This window comes from Cupressus sempervirens, chromosome 5, assembly GCF_028749045.1.
Source record: "Cupressus sempervirens isolate cs-2001-9-10 chromosome 5, ASM2874904v1, whole genome shotgun sequence".
Lineage (NCBI taxonomy): Eukaryota > Viridiplantae > Streptophyta > Pinopsida > Cupressales > Cupressaceae > Cupressus > Cupressus sempervirens.
Window position 1 is genome coordinate 678566911 of NC_143122.1, and position 17000 is coordinate 678583910.

Consider the following 17000-nt stretch of genomic DNA (forward strand, 5'->3'; position numbering starts at 1 on the left):
GATAAGAGATCATGAAATACAAAGATAAAACATTAGCTTAAAACTTAGGGATATAAAGATATAACAAGGTCTTTCACATATAACCCTTTTAAAAGGAAAATCTAATTTTGAATAAACTTAAACAACATAACAAGATATAAATTTGACCTAGGGGTATATAAAAAACACCACACGTGTACATACACATATATTCTAAACTAAAAAACCAATGGCAGGAAGTGGTACATTGTGTAGACCCTGACTAGCAAGTGACTACAACTCCCTCCCTCAACCATATCAGAAATAGCATACATAAAGTAAACATATAGGTACACCACACACATGCAATTATGAGGTAAGTATCCATAGAAAATGTATACCAATAATCCATCTAAGTATCATCATGAAATAACTAGAGCCATTGTATACAATCATCATCAAAGCATAATCATGCATGCATGAAATAACTAGTACCAAAATAATCTCATCATATAATAAACTAAGTATGAAACAATACCCAAAAATATGAAAATCAAATACCACTAAGCATCAAACATAATCATAAAGTTAGCCTAATAGAGTTTAGCAATAATAACTGAAAAGAAAACTAGGGATAGGCACTACAACAAGCTAAAGAAGGATGTGCAAGGGATAATGATACCTTAGAAGCTAAAGGGAAAGGTGATAATCACTAGGTTCAAGTTATCTCAACCCCATTCCAAGAAAGTCAAAGGAATTCCATCAAAGAAGAGGAAACCAACTAGAATACCAAAGTGAGTGACACAAGAGAAGCTAAGGAGAAAATTGATCGTAGCATAAGAGGAGGAGAAAGATGATGAAAAGGTTGAGTCTTATGAACCTAGAATTCTTCAAATCATGAAGATACTCCCTCCAATGACTGTAGATCAGGTATGTGAGAAGTTAAGAGAATCATGGAATTTTATAGGATTCAAATATATTAATTATTATTCTTTGAATAATGTTGATCAAGTTAATCTACAAGAAGCTATGATTGACATGATGATCAAGTTTAGACATACACCCTTGGAATTGGAGATGAATTCTCAATAGATTTGTACAAAAGAGTTGATGCAAAATAGAAGTGGGCAGTGACCACCAAGAATCAAATAAAAGAGACAACATTGGCACAAGATATGTAATATTTAGAGAAGATTCATATGTCCATAGCCCTCAAATATTTTGTAAAGAATTTTATGCCAAGATATAGGGCATATAAGATTTTTAAGAATAAAGCTCATGAAGTTGAGAAAGATAGCATTCAAATATGGAAAGAAGTATTTAGATTGCTTACTCCATCTAAGGAAGTGAGGGAAGACAAAGATGTAGTGGAGTTTGAAGATGCCTAAAAGAAAGAGGTTGCCAAGTTGACCAAGGAAATTCAACAACTAGTCAGTTAGTGTGGCTAGAGAAAGATTGTCACAATTGAAGAAGACATTGACAACCCTCCACCAAATCTGAATATATTAACAAAAGAGGACATTCAAAATTAAATTAAAATCCCATTGAGCCCTACACTAACCCAATTTTGTTACACATTGTAGATTATCGCTTGAAAATTAGAAGGATGAAAACTTTGAGTGGCATTAGTTATAGAGGATACAAGTGCCAAGAAACATAGTAAAGCTTTAATTGCAATTACACCACTTACTTGTATGCCTTTTTTTCAAGAAAAGGAAAATATTGTAAATAATACATGCACAAAGTTGGTAGTAGAAGAAGTAACATAGAATGATCAAGAGGAAAATCAAGCTCTTATTCAATTGTCAAGTGCAAAGGCTACATAACCTACAACCAAGACACATATACAATAGATGATTCCTACACAAGTGCAACATCAAAGATTGAGATTGAGTGACAAGTGTAAATAAATGCAACTATAACTACCAAGTGACACATCCCCATAGTCTCAAGATGTGACTCAATGAGGCAAGGTGGATGAGTCAGTGTGTCTTTATGAGGTAATAACATTACCTATGTATGATTTGAATAACTTGACACTTGAGAAAATGCAATAGCTAAAAAATTTGTTGATTTTCAAGGAAAAGAAAAGAAAACTTGAGAAAATGCAATAGCTAAATGCATTTGAGATAACATATTTGAATAATCAACATCTAGTTTTGGATCAGCTAGTGTATTTAGTTGATAAGATTCAGATGGAAGTATATATAGACCAATAATAAATTGTTAAAATGGTTGGAAAGAAGAGTTGATCATAAAGTGTTAGAGAAAGTCTCATGTGAACTTGTAAGTAGACAAGTTGAGCTTTCTATATTAGTCACACAAGTGTAAATAATTTTGCAAATCAGTCATTCATTGTATATCAAATTGTATGATACAGGTTCATTTACACTTCATATTAAATGATCATTAGAAATGCTACATGTAGACCAAGAAAATTACATTGAGCAAGAATGCAACTTCAAGATCATCCTCATATGATGAATTGACATTTGGTCAAAAGAGGTTAATTGAGCTCATGGCTAAAGACACAAAATTTAGGAATAAGTTGACATTAATTCAAATTTAGTTACTACTATATCAAGAGATTATTTAGGAGGTATCTATTTCAAAGAATATTTTGAAGAAAGATACAAAATTTTCACATACTATAGGATTTATTAACTAGTTGTAGAGCTAGAGATTTATTTTCAAAATTTGGAGCAAGTAAGGAAAGATGGAATAAATTCTATGTGTAGGTGTGTCATGTGCACTAAGCATGCATGTGCACATTTACTACACTCTTTAGGGCTTTTCACCATTTTTAAAAAACTTTTGGTCTAGTCTCTAGTCAATCTAGGTCATAGTTTAATATTTTCTTTGGTCTCATTCAATGGTATCACTGATATCTCTCTTCTATGTAGATATAATGGTGGCATTTTCATCATCCACGGACACAAAGATAACACCAAACAAGTAGTATTCAAATATCAAAGAGCACTAAAGAAATCATGATTTAGGGACAAGAATTTGGAGAGCCAAGATAGCATGATAAGGAATATCAATTAGAGTGCCTCTTTGATACTATGTAACAAACATAAGGAGAAGTGACCCATGGTGTCAACTTTTCTTAGAAGAAAATTGGTAAATGTAGCTTCCCACCCAGTGTCAGTTCAATCATCTAAATTGATTATGAACTTGGCATATTATTATGTATTGGAAGAGAAAGTAGTGAAGAGAATAACTAGGGAAATTCTCTTAGACATCTAGCCTAGGAACATTGAGAGGGTCTTCTATCTTCTAGTAGTAGAACAATACTTACAAATCACCTATGACATAGTAGATAGGTGATACAAAAAGAATGAGTCTAAGGTAAAGGAGTTGGTGCAAGGAAAGTACCTGATTAACAGATCACCTTTAGGAAAAAGAAGCATGGAAAGGTCAATATGATTCAAGGCTATGTGATCGATGAAATCAACTACTCCATAGCTCTTTTGAGAAGAGACATGGGCTTCCTAGTAGTAGGTCATCTAGAAACATGGATGGTGCATTTCATTGAGATCATTAGAATAGGGAAGATTTGGAGAATAGTAACTATGTTTCATTTTGGCTACTAACCTAAGAGCTTCATCTTCCCTTCCCACCTTGTACAAAACCATTAATTATGTTACTGCAAAAAATAATATTAGGAAAAATGCTTGCTATTATCATATCAACAAATAGAGCAAGAGTCTCATCTACTCTATCTATTTTAAAAATCAAATCAATCATGGTGTTGTATGTAAAAATATTTTGAATACAATGATGGTACCTCATTCCATGGAGAACCCCAAGTGCCACATCAATTCATTCTCATTTACACAAAACCTTTATGAGAGTGGAATAAGTGATAATATTTTGACTTATGTCTATTTATTTCATCTTAACAAGAATGGATTTCATTCTATGATAATCACCCAAGTTTGTAAGGCTACCTAAAAGTGGGTTAAAGGATATGACATCAACAAGAATGTGTTGAGATATGAATCAATATAAAAGATCCCATGCCTTTCTTGTGTTTTTTTATTTAAAAATGGTATCAATAAACTGAATGATATGCAAACATTAAATTTGTGGGTCATTGGAGGAGGGCATTTCTCCTATTTGAGTGTGTCTTGAGTTGTGAAGGTTTTGCATAATAATTTTGAAGAAGAAGGAGGAGAAATTACTTATTTAAAGAGAAGGCATATGCATTATTATGTTGAAGATACAATATCTAAAAAATGCAAAGAAACACTCATCTCAAAAACTTGAGCTCGATCCTAGATCATATGGAAAAATTGAGTCTTTGACTCAATCCCAAGAAATGTGCATTTGGGGTCACATTAGGAAAACTGCTAGGATACATTGTATCAGCTAAAGGCATTAAGGTGGATCCTAAGAAATTTCAAGCCATCATGAAAATTCCTCCACCTAAAAATATTAGTCAGATGTGAGGATTACAAGGAAGACTCTAGTCCATTCATAGGTTCATCTCACAACTCGTAGATAAATCACAACCATTCAAAAAGACTTTGCATAAAGGTGTGATATATGAAGGGAATGATGAATATGAATGGAAAATAAATTATATAAAGAAGTATCTTGTTAGTCCACCTATCCTAATGCCTCCCATTTAGGAGAACCCTCTTAATTTTTACATTTCAAAAATAGACATATCCTTGGGTGTTTTGTTGGCTCAAAGAGATCACAATAGGAAAGAGAGAGCAATCTACTATAGCACTTGAATGTTGATATCCTATGAAATGAACTATAGCATCATTGAGAAATATTTCTTAAAAGTTTTCTTTGCTTCCCAAAATCTTAGGAATTACATGATTTACCACTCTACAAAGTTAGTGGAAAAGATTGATTCATTGAAGTACTTGTTGAGTAAAGAAACTTGAACAGGAAGACTAGAAAAATGGATAACAATACTATGTGAATTTGACATCAAATATGTGTAAAGAAAATCCATCAAAGGGAAATTTATTTCTAATTAGTTAGTTGATGGACCATTGAAAGCTCAACACCCTATGAACATTGCATTTCTCATTGAATCCATACTATTGTTGATATAACAATTCCGGAAAATTTTCTTTGATGGTTCATTCATCCAAAAAAAGTATGGTGCTAAAAAAATGACTAGGTCACCTTCATTTTTGTACCCTACACTCCATAGAAAATATTGTGAAAGACATACCTACCCTAAAATATGTACATGATGTAACTTGTAAAGGTTGTGCATTATGAAGAAACTCCAAAACATCTTTCCTTAATAGTAAACATAAATCAATTATTGTACTTGAACTCATTCATACTGACTTATGTTGACCAATGTCAATACCTTCCCTATGAGGATACTTGTATTATATCATCTTTGTTGATGATTATTTTAGGAAAACATGGATCTATTTATAGAAACTGAAAGAATCAAATGAAGTTCTATCTAAATTCAAAGAGTTCAAATCTTTAATCAAAAATCAAAATAGGAAGAAAATTAAAATCCTAAGATCTAACAATGGAGCAGAATACATTTATCAAAACTTTAAAGAGTTCTACATATCTAATGGGATTAAGAGGAATTATATGGTACCATATAATCATCAATAGAATATAGTATCTAAAAGGAAAAACATAACCATTATTAAAGAAGCTAAGGTCATGATGCATGATCAAAATCTTCACATAACATTCTAGGATGAAGCCTCCAATGCCATAGTGTACATTCAAAATAGATGCCATCATTTATTTCTTGAAAATGTAACACTTGAAGAAGTCTTCTCAGGAATCAAACTAGATCCAAGTCACCTAAGATTCTATAGGTGCCTTGTATACATTCATATACCTAAAGATAAAAGGACGAAACTAGAGCCTTTAGGAAAGAAAGGCATATTTGTTTGTTATAGTGAATCTTCCAAAGTTTATAGAATATACATACCCAGGTCAAGGACAATTAAAATCAATAGAGGTGTTAAGTTTGAAGATGTTGCAATAAAAAATCTAACAATATAGAAGAATCAAAGGATGACCCCTTCCTAGAGATAGATGAAAACTCTATGATTACAAGAGATAGTTGTACATATGATCATGGACCCACACCACCTAACCCTAAGTATGACTTAAATCTAGCCAAAAACAAAATAGCATTATGGGAAAGGAAAATGTTGAGGAAAATAATGTGGCTCCTGATAAAATGTTTAGAGAAAATAATAAAACAAGAAATCACTCATGTTATGTCACTCATATAAATGAGCCCACTCAATCAAAAGCCTCATATGTTGAAGAAGCCTTGAAATCTCAAGCATGGAAAAATGCCATGATTAAGGAATATCAATCCATATTAGAGAATGGTGTTTGGGACATTGTAGCAAGACCCAAAGACAAATCCATTGTGTTGGTTCCCAAAAACACAGATTGGAAATCCAAGATCTTCCCACTTCTTTCACAAGATTCTACAATCAGTTTTGGCCAATAAATGAAAATCACATTGATTCCCCTACACTTTAGGCTCTACTAAATCTAGGTAGGTACACCTTCACCTCAAACATTGACTACTTTGTTTAGTGATTTTCTATAACAAATTTAAGCTTTGAAGTTCTCTTATTGGGTAAGGTCTTTGAGCTCGATTAAAATAAACTAAATGATGTGCTTGAATTGAATGAATTGTATAAGGTTTTAAAAATGGATTTGAGGTTTGTAAGAATGAATTTATAAATTATCTAACTTCGAATATGAATCCAACATTTAAATGATAAAAGGACTAGTGATTTATTTTATTTGGGCAATATAGTCAACTAGAATGAAGATTATAACTTATAACTTTATAATGTTCTATGCACATAAACTATAAATAGTTTAATGATCAAGACATAGAGAATCAAAGATATATACAAAATTCTAAACTACTCTAGATTACACTTTAACTCCTAAGGTTGGGGAGATAGACTACACACAAATTCATAAACAAATAAATATTTTGCAATATTTGTGATGGTCAAGTTTAAAATACCATAAATGACCTCATCCACTCATCAAATCAAAATTGTTCATAAAATTTAAAAATGATTATAAAGGATGAATCAACTGCAGTTTAAATCTCATGCCTTTAATAAATAAAAAATGACATTTTATTTTATTGTTAAATAAAATATTTGAATTTACATTACAAGGCCATATTATAAGCACCTTATTCCTCCGTACCAAATATATAATAATTCTTCTTTGTAGAATCTTTTTTTGAATGTCAAATATGTCTTTTTACTCTTCAAATCAAAATATCTTCATTTATACTACATCTAATGGATGTCGTGAATTTTCAAAATAAAAAGTAACCTCTTCTAAAATAATTAACACCTTTTCATTTATATTTTCTATTTACCATAATTGTAACCTTTTAATAAAATCATTGAGCCTTTTAATTATTTATGGAACCTCCTTATTAATCCATCTCTTAATTACTTTGGTTGATGCCTTATTTCTTTCATTCAAAACTTAGTTGTATCTTATCATCACCATATTTGGATTCTACTCAAAAATTATATTTCTCAATTTGTCTTTGATCAATATTTATCCTTAACATTTAATAATATAAAAGTTGATCTTAGGAAATATCGATGGAATGGTTTGATCATGAGCCTATTATCTTCAAGCTTGAAATGTTGCTTATAGAAAAAAATCCCTCATGTCGGTGAAATGATTGACTTCATGCCTTCTTGCAACATGACTGGTTCCTTTGGTTTACTGCCATAAATATTCACTAACTTATTAAAATTCCTCATAAATTAATTTTTATTTTGGTTTCTCACTCACATAAATAAACTTTTTTCACATTCACATTACTCAAAAAATTCTATTTGATTATGCCTATATGTCAATATTTTAATAATCTCTTCCTCAGGTGCCTTTTTCATCATCACAATTGTAGCCTAGTATATACACAAAGTGACCTATCTCCATGTAGGGCTTTTCCTTACCCACAAGTGCAATAGTATCCATATTTCCAAGTCAAGTTTCTTTTTTAGATGCCATAGTAATTATAATATCCTTGTATAATCTTTTGAGACTCAGTTTGTACCCTTTCTCCAACGTGCTCCAAAATATGCATTCAAGATTTTTGCATTTATATGTCTGCACTTAATCTACCTTGAATATAATGCACTTATATTAATGATCCTTTCCATCATGAATCCTCAAAATTATTTCACAAATGGAGACAAATATTTCTACTCCATCACGATCTCTATTCATTGTAACTCTTTTTATTTGGATTTTATGAATCCAATAATTTTGATATCAAGCATTCTATTCTGAGGTATTATTTTCATCATAGATAATAATTTGGAGCAATCCCATGAGATTCTTGATATCATACATTTTTGGATATAAACTAGGTTCCCTTTTTGCATCCTCATGACCATGTCTTTTAATGTATTGAAGCATATTGTTTGAATATAATTAGTGGGTAAAATTTGAAGATTCTCCCTTTGACTTTAAATTCTATCAAATTTTAGAGTTCCACCATGTTGTCTCCTCAAAATGGCTATTTAAAATTAAATAGACACTTGATGGTAGTATTGAAAAATGCAAAGCCAAATTTGTGGCTAGAGGACTCTCCTAGAAGGTTGGAAATGGTTATGAAGAAATATTTTCTCCTGTTACTTGATACACATCTATCAAAACCATCATTGCAATTGTTGCATCCACAGGGTGGAAGATACATCAAATGGATGTAAAGACAATAATCTTAAATGGTGTCATTGAAGAATAAGTATACCTGGAATATTTAGAATCATTTTTTATCCATGATAGGAATACACATGTATTTAAACTAAAGAAAACTCTTTATGGCCTTAAACAAGCCCCTAGGGCATGGTATGAAAGAATAGACAGTTACCTTATCAAACTAGGCTACTTAAGAAATGAAGTTTATCCTAATATAACTTCAAATATTTTGAGGATGAAATGATAATACTTTTTCTCTGTGTTGATGATTTTCTAATAGTAAGGGAAGATCACCTTATTGAAAAGTGTAAAAAAAATTTGACATCTAAATTTGAAATGAAATATTTAGGTCTCTTACACTATTTTTCAAAATTAGAAGTATTGCAGAAGGAAGCCTAAATCTTCTTGAACTAAGGTAAGTATGTACTATTTGTAACATCCCATTTTTCTAGGCCTTAGCTAATAAAAAAAAAATTAAATACAAATACTACTTCACATTCATGAGAAGGCAGTTATAACAATTATGTTAATGCGAAAGTGATTAATGGTTACAATCAATTTAATTGAATAATCATAACTAATAATTGAAGGCATCAATAATTTTAAATAGAGGATTTAAGTTTTCTATATCCAACATTATGAAACCAGAATCCTCCTAGGGCGACCTCTACAAAATATAGGGTAGTCCACATATACCACTTAGGGAACAAATATTTATACCACTATCAAAATGTCAATTACCATTTAGGGTATCAAATGCCACAATATCATACTTTTTCTTTCCTATTGCTAATTATGAAAATAACATATAGTTAAACGATATGATCATTTTCATTATTCACATAAAATGATAGTAATAACATCCATTAAGTACACATATCTCAAGTATACAAATATATTTCATGTTCAATTGGAAGATCAACTGATCTAGCCGGTTACAAATTATATTGATGAGAAAAGTTGATTTCACTTAAGGGAATAATTGATTAAAGATATAAATTAGTCTAACATATCTTCAACTCATAATTTCAAATTTCATAAAACTAAAATACATGTTACCAACAAATGTTTGAATGCATAACTTATATTTGTCTTGTGCACATCCTTGTATATGTTGGAGATGGGAAACATTGTCCAGGGCTTAACCTTCCAATCATGATCCCTTAATTATCCTCGCACAATATCATTTGAGAAAGGCCCTCCCTTCCCAAAAATAGATAGGGAACATCATATCCTACAATTGAGTTGTCTGGTATTTAGAGTATGAACTCACTACTCAACTTGATGACTGAGTATACGAGGACAATCATGAGCTGACTTGGACCAAATAATTTTCCTTCTTTAAATATTCATGCATTTTAGACACTAATTAATAGTTTATTCTTCTTGTAGGAATACCTCTTCTCTCCACCCATTTAAACTTGTCTTTGCTAGCCTAGGGGGCATACTAGGAAATTGATGATAATTATGAGATCCTTAATAATCAAATTTTGTGAATAATATTTTGATTATTTTCACAAGTGGTATATGGAAAATACCAGTGTATAACTCAAAAAAATACTTTATGCAAATGGTGGAACATACCATATACAACATAAAATATTATGCATTAAATAATTACTAAGCTTTCAATCTTAAGGGAACTATTGGGATTCAAAATTGAAGCACTAATTTTGAGTACCATTCTAAAAATTGTGTCAAATTCAGCCCCTATAAGAACTTTTCATGTAAATGTACCTTGTAGTAATTTTGAGGCCTATGATTTGTTTCATGTGTTTAACACCTTTCATTTAGTATATGAATGCGTTGATGATAATTTGTCATTCTGAGTCATTCTGTGAAGCGCCATTTCGAACATTGTTCAGATCTACATTTTTTCCTTAGTGTCAAACAACAACAAAAAGTCTAGTTTGCATTTGAATATCTTCAACTTAGTATGTTTACATGACACACCACTTTGGGAATGTTTAGCATGCATATCAAAGAACCTATGTTTCCAATTTCAAGTCATTTCAATATGTTTTGACTAGGTTTTGAATCCCTCAAAGTTGGTTGTTTATTGTTGTCATGATAATGCATATTATTCAGACCAAGTTGACCTTATTGAGAAAATTATTTTTGCACTATATTTTAGGGGTTAGATAAATGTCATATTCTAGATTCGAGGCTATGAAAAATTCATTTGACCAGTTTTCAAATGCAATTCCAAATACAATTTTTGAAGTTTCACTAGTGTCTAAAAGTGCAAATTGATCAGTAGCCCTATTCGGGATGTAATAACTTTGAATCTATGATAGAGTGGACAAAATGGATTATACTAGTGTGTTCTAATTTGAAAATGATTGAAGTGTGAGAATTTTTAATTCTTGACAAATTAATTTGCACACTTTCCTAGGTCATTTCATCTAATAAGTTATTTGCCATGTGCCCAAATCATAGACTTATACTCTCCACATGATAATAAACTAGTGCTCCAGATTTTAGGGCCCCAAGTGATCATATGAGCTATTTTCAAAGCCAAATTTGAACGCGCTTTATTGTTTTCTTACATGTTTGATTGTAGGGAGTTTGAAAAGCACAATTTTGATACTTAACTTTTAACTAAAATTTCATCATGAAGCAAGATTTTGTAGACTGAAAGAGTGTTAACAAAAGAGAAAGTATGTCAGGCAATAAGAATATGCCAGGTGTTTTGGTGAGTTTTAAAAGCTAGTTCAAAGGCCTACTAATAAAAACTTAACACTACATAAAAAGTTTAAAAATGAGTCCTATGAGATCAATTAGCTGTCAAATTCTATTTCTATTAATAAGATAAGATCATTCAAGGTACTATTTAAAGGATCAAGTATTTAGAATGCAAAAAAAATAGCCAGACCACTTAGGTGCCCAACTAACTACATCAAAAATGATAATACAATGTGAGATTGCATACACATGGTGGAAAATATGAGATGAAATTGAACTTACTCGAGAGCTCTGAAGGTTTTCACTTGTTTCACTATGTATTAGTATCGACATTATAAAATAAATTCACCAAAGAAGATGCATGTGTCTTTTGCTATTAGGCAATGCATATCAAGTGGAAGTGTGTTTTCATCCAGCATGTAGTCCATTTATTGTAAAGTTGATTAGTTAAATAGTAATAAAATGTGACATATGTATGGATTGGAGTATTGAATTGAAGTTGACATAGAGTTATAATCTTGACCGTATGTAGAAAGTAAAACTCATTTACCGATACTCATTTAAAGAGGGAATGAGACTCACCATGAAGCACATTAGAAATATTGATATGCTACATCACAAATGAGAAGATTAATGCATAAAATGAGGAATACATGAGGAATTGGTTTTTTCTAAGCTTTGATTAAGAACATGTAGCTTTTAAAGGGAAAAGAAAAGCAAACTTGTTTAAAGAAAATGTTGTAGATTATTTTCTAATTGGAAAAGGGTAAAAGGTCTGATCATGTTTTCCATTACCAAATACTAGAAGAAGTGATCAAGGTAGGAGAAAATACTTTAAATAATCTAATGGCAGAATTTCAGAGAGGATCTTTCCAATTTTAAAGTGCATGAAGAGATTGTTCCAAATACCCTCCATCGTGTTCGCCATAAACATGAGTTACTTCACCCATTGTTGCTAATATAGGTAAATACTAGAAGCAATATGAATTATGTATTATCATTGAGATGGGGAGAAGAATCTCAAGGGGGCATCAATTATTTATTTCTATTCTAGGATGCAAGGTTTCTCCATCACCATTTTCTAAGTCCAATATGCCAAGTGGACATTACTAAAAGATTGGAAGGAGGGTGCAGACTATTCCAAATCAAGCGTTATTGAAAATAAAAGATAAGGGAAGTCGTTGGTCTTTTTATTTTTAGGAAACCGATAGGAAGCAAGTGGGCATGCCTAGCCTAATTCTGGAGACTAGACAGAGTGCTACCATTATCCCTTTCAACCATCCATTATCATTAAAATGGAAAAGTGTTTGCACAATGACAAGTTTGGGTGAATAACCATAAGTGGATGAATCATCTATATGCTTCCACCAATTTGTTTGCAAACCATTCTCATTAAGAGATTTCCCAAATTGTGTTTCTTCTCATATGTTTCAAATGCCCCCAAATTTTCAATGTAATAAATCATAATTGAAAGGAGGAGACGTCACCGTATTTTTTTTTAGGGAAGCAACAATGTTAACCTTTGTATGTGTGTTATTACACATGACTATAATCTAAGTTTTGGGGCTACACCCTTGTCAAATTTAATTGCAGAAGTGATTGCAAGAAAGGCTAGTTGCATGGAAGTACATAGAGCAACATATGTAGATTTTCTAGACATCCATATCCTAGCTTGTTACATGCATAGGATATGTAGAAGAATGAATGAAAATAAAGGAGATACACATTCCTCTACCCACACAAAGAATAGAAATTTTCTTTCCACTGATTCTAATTTTATGTTTTTGGCATTTATGATTTATAAATTAGAGGACATCTTCACAATTTATGAGTATTTTGTGCAAATGTAGGGAGGACCAATATCCCACATTTCTTTTGGAAAAATCTTACAAATGGTTTTTATATGAGAACACATTGTATTGAAGTGTCCAAAAGGCATCAACCTTTTGAGACACATTGCTCATCTGTGGGTCCTAGACAACTAGCCTAGGAAAGTTAGAGACAAATTTTGACCAACCAAACATATGACATAGTGATGATGCAGAGATTGCTCAACCAATGATAGAGTGCCATGTAGCATAGATTTTGAGGTAGATGGGTGAATGAGAGAGTAACATGTGGCACACATCCTATAGTCATACCAATGATTATGTGCTTGGAAGTCAAGTTAGTGGTACCATCTGAGTGACATGGTTTTAGTTGGCAGTTTCAAATAGTTGGCAGTCAGATTAGGGGTTTTTGGATGGAAGTTTTTACTATGTGACTAGAATTTAGTCACATGGTTGTTGTTTAAATAGGTAGATAAATGCTAGTGATTTTAACATTTTGTTTGGTCACTATAGTTAACTTGCAATTAAAATTTGAGGTCATGAAGGCATGAAATGGTGACACATGACACCGAGCCTATGAGCAAATGGGGTGGAAAACTCTTAAAAATTAGATGGTGAAAAGTGGTAGTGACATGGTGGAGCTTCCAAGTGTGTTGACATGTCATCAGTGACTATGCAAAGTTAGGCACTCAGAGAGTGCCACGTGTCAAATGCCTGATCAACCAAGTTTGACCCAAAGTGGAAATTGGGAGAAATTTCAAAATTACAAAAAGTAATTATTTTATTCATTTTTTTAGAAATGAACATACATGTTTTTAAAATTCAAACTTGATTTTATCATATAGTTTCAACTTTAGCTTTAAAATGGAATTTTTGCAAGATTTCAAGACCTGTAAACTAGTTTTGAACCTACAACTTTAAATGATTGCCTTGGGCATTTCTTTGAATTCAATATAGGGTTATCATATATCATTAGAAATATCTTGACATCTACTTTTTAGATATACTATTAGATTCTACATAGGTATCAATGGCTATCAGCAATGATCAATTTTTTCTTAGGTATTTCAACTACATCCTAGTATAGGCAGTTTAGATTCAGTTTGTGGCTAATCAATTAGATGGGTATGTGCCAAACATGGAGAGATTCATCCTAGCATTATAATTTTTTCTCCAAACCATTTTGGTAGGGGTTTTGGAAAGTTTTTTTAATAAATCATATATTTGATCAGAAATGGGGTTTTCTCATCATTTAGAGATGTATTTTCTAAGTTCGTGATGCATAATGATAGAGTTTGATCCAATTTTTAGTTATAGAGAGAAGATATAGGCTTGGCTTCAACAGATGGAATAATTTCAAGTTGAAAAATGAATTCATCAAATTAGATCTAGGATTTCTCCCTTCTTCTATATCTTTCTTTCTTTCTCAATATAGAGGGTTGGTTCTAGGCTTTTGGAGAGTTTTCCATAGATGTGATACCACCTAGGTTGGATGTTGTTCATTCCAGACTATTAAGAAGAGCTCTAGCTATGATTCCACCATTTTCCTCGACATTTCTCTTGTATGAACAATAAAAATAAAGATAGATTATAGTTCTAATCTATTGATGTGTTTACAAGTCTTTCATGTATATTGAATGTACTTGTTTCAAATGAATGAATAAAAGACAAGAAAGTTATTTAGTTTTATTCTAAAGTCATGTCTCATGCCTATGTTGTTTGCAAACTTTTGTGATCTATAGATTAAGAACATAGATCCGATTGCATCTCATTTTGAGTTGTATATCTTGATGTATTTTTCTTTTAGTTCAAAGAATCAAGTAGATGCTTGTTATCTTTTAAGAGGGTTGTAGATTTCATGAGAAGGATGTATGATAAGTATGAGGTTTCGATTAAAAATTGATTTATGATTCATAAAGTGATAAGATAGATCCAATATCCTTGTGTATGAGATATATCTCTAATATCCTAGATGTATGTTCTAATTTATAGAATACACAATGGATAGGGCATTGATTAGCTATAGGATAAATTCAACTTATTGTTGCATATGTGGGGTTTTGATAATTTAAAATCAAATATCAATTATCCATTCTCTCTTTCTATTTAGGAGTTGAAAGGATACCCTAACTCAGCCTATGGATCTCATAGGTTTTGGAACTTTCTACTGTACACCTCTGTTATTGCATCAATATAGGAGAAATAAGGGTTTAATGTGCTTTGTAAAGATTTAGATGTATGATTTGGTACCATATAACTGAATCTAAAGGTATACCTATCTAGGTTTTGCAAAGCTTGAAGTAGAAGAAGGAGCTCAACCTTATAGCTAGCTTAGGTTCTTGACAAATTGTGTCTATCATAGGAGATAGATTCCCTTAGATTAAAACCTATCTTGTCTACCTAGTAGTTAAAATCATTGTTGAATCAGGAGCCAAAAAAATGGTGACTCTATTGGGCATCAGAGTTAGAAGGATTTGTAGCAGGAGTTTGAATCTTTGTTATGCCTTATTCATGACAACAATACTTTAAGAGTTAGATGAAAATAGTGTGCTACAACCATAGTAAGTTTATCATCAATCTATTTAGCTAGATAATGATTTAAAGTGTTATTGCAAAATTTAGAGTCAAGAATGATCAAATGTATTTTTCTTTTTTCCTAGGTGTGTAAATCCCTAAGAGTGGTTTAATCATCGGCAAATTTTCCTATAAGTTGAAGGTCTAGTTCAGATTTTTCAAGTGATAAATTATGTTTTAAAACATTTCTCACAAGTGTGAGTAGCGACCCTAAAAGATATATGTACCAGTTCCTAATTATTTTCATGTAAATGTTTAGAAGACTTTCAGTAGTTTTGTGGGACAGATCTGAAGCTTTTGCAAGTAGTTCATGGAGAAGAAAGTTATAAGTTCTTGATTTATAAGTTTAAGTGTTGTATACATCTATTATTTTATGAAGTTAAGGTGTTAGAAAGAAAACCACAACATTGATTTCTTTATCCTCTTCAAGGAAGTGGTGGCTCTGCATGGTTTTTATGAATGTTGTCAAGAAGTTCATGTTTACACCCGTGCCAAATCAATAGATCTAGTTGCAGTATCAACACTTGAAGGTATTTTGCTTTTCATGAGTTTTCCTTCATGAAAGTTAAATGATAAGAATGGTTTCCCTAATTCAGTGATATCAACATTAACAAAAGAGGTATAGTTTTAAAATGGAGTTAGAGTAGTTTGTAAGGTTTAGGAGTAGTTTTCTTACTTTCAATAAAGGTGTTTGAGAGAAAGTTTTGGAGTGGTATGCTTCTTCCAGAGATCTGAATCCTTATCATGCCTATAAGGGATATGCATTCCCAAATAGAGCCACTATTGGGACTCAAAATTGAAGTAGTGGTTTTGAGTACCATTCTAAAAATTGATTCAAATTCAACCCCTATTAGAGTGTTTCATGAATATGTATGCAGCTATCATTTTGAGGTCTATGATGTGTTTCATGTGTTTAACACCTTTCATTCAATATATAGTGGTTAGAGACATGCTATGTTCCATATTTAATCCTATGCCAAATCTGTTTGACTAGTTTTCAATGTGATTTCATATATAATTTATGAAGTTTCATTGGTGTCTAAAAGTGTAGATTGATCAACAACCCTGTTCATGATGTTATAACTCTGAAACCATGATAGATTAAGCCAAAATGATTCTACCATTGTATTCTAATATTAAAATACTTTAAATGTGCCAATTTTTAAGTCTTGATGAATTTGCCTGGACACTTTCTCAGGTCTATTTCTTTTTTGAAAATCATTGTTCTGCTAG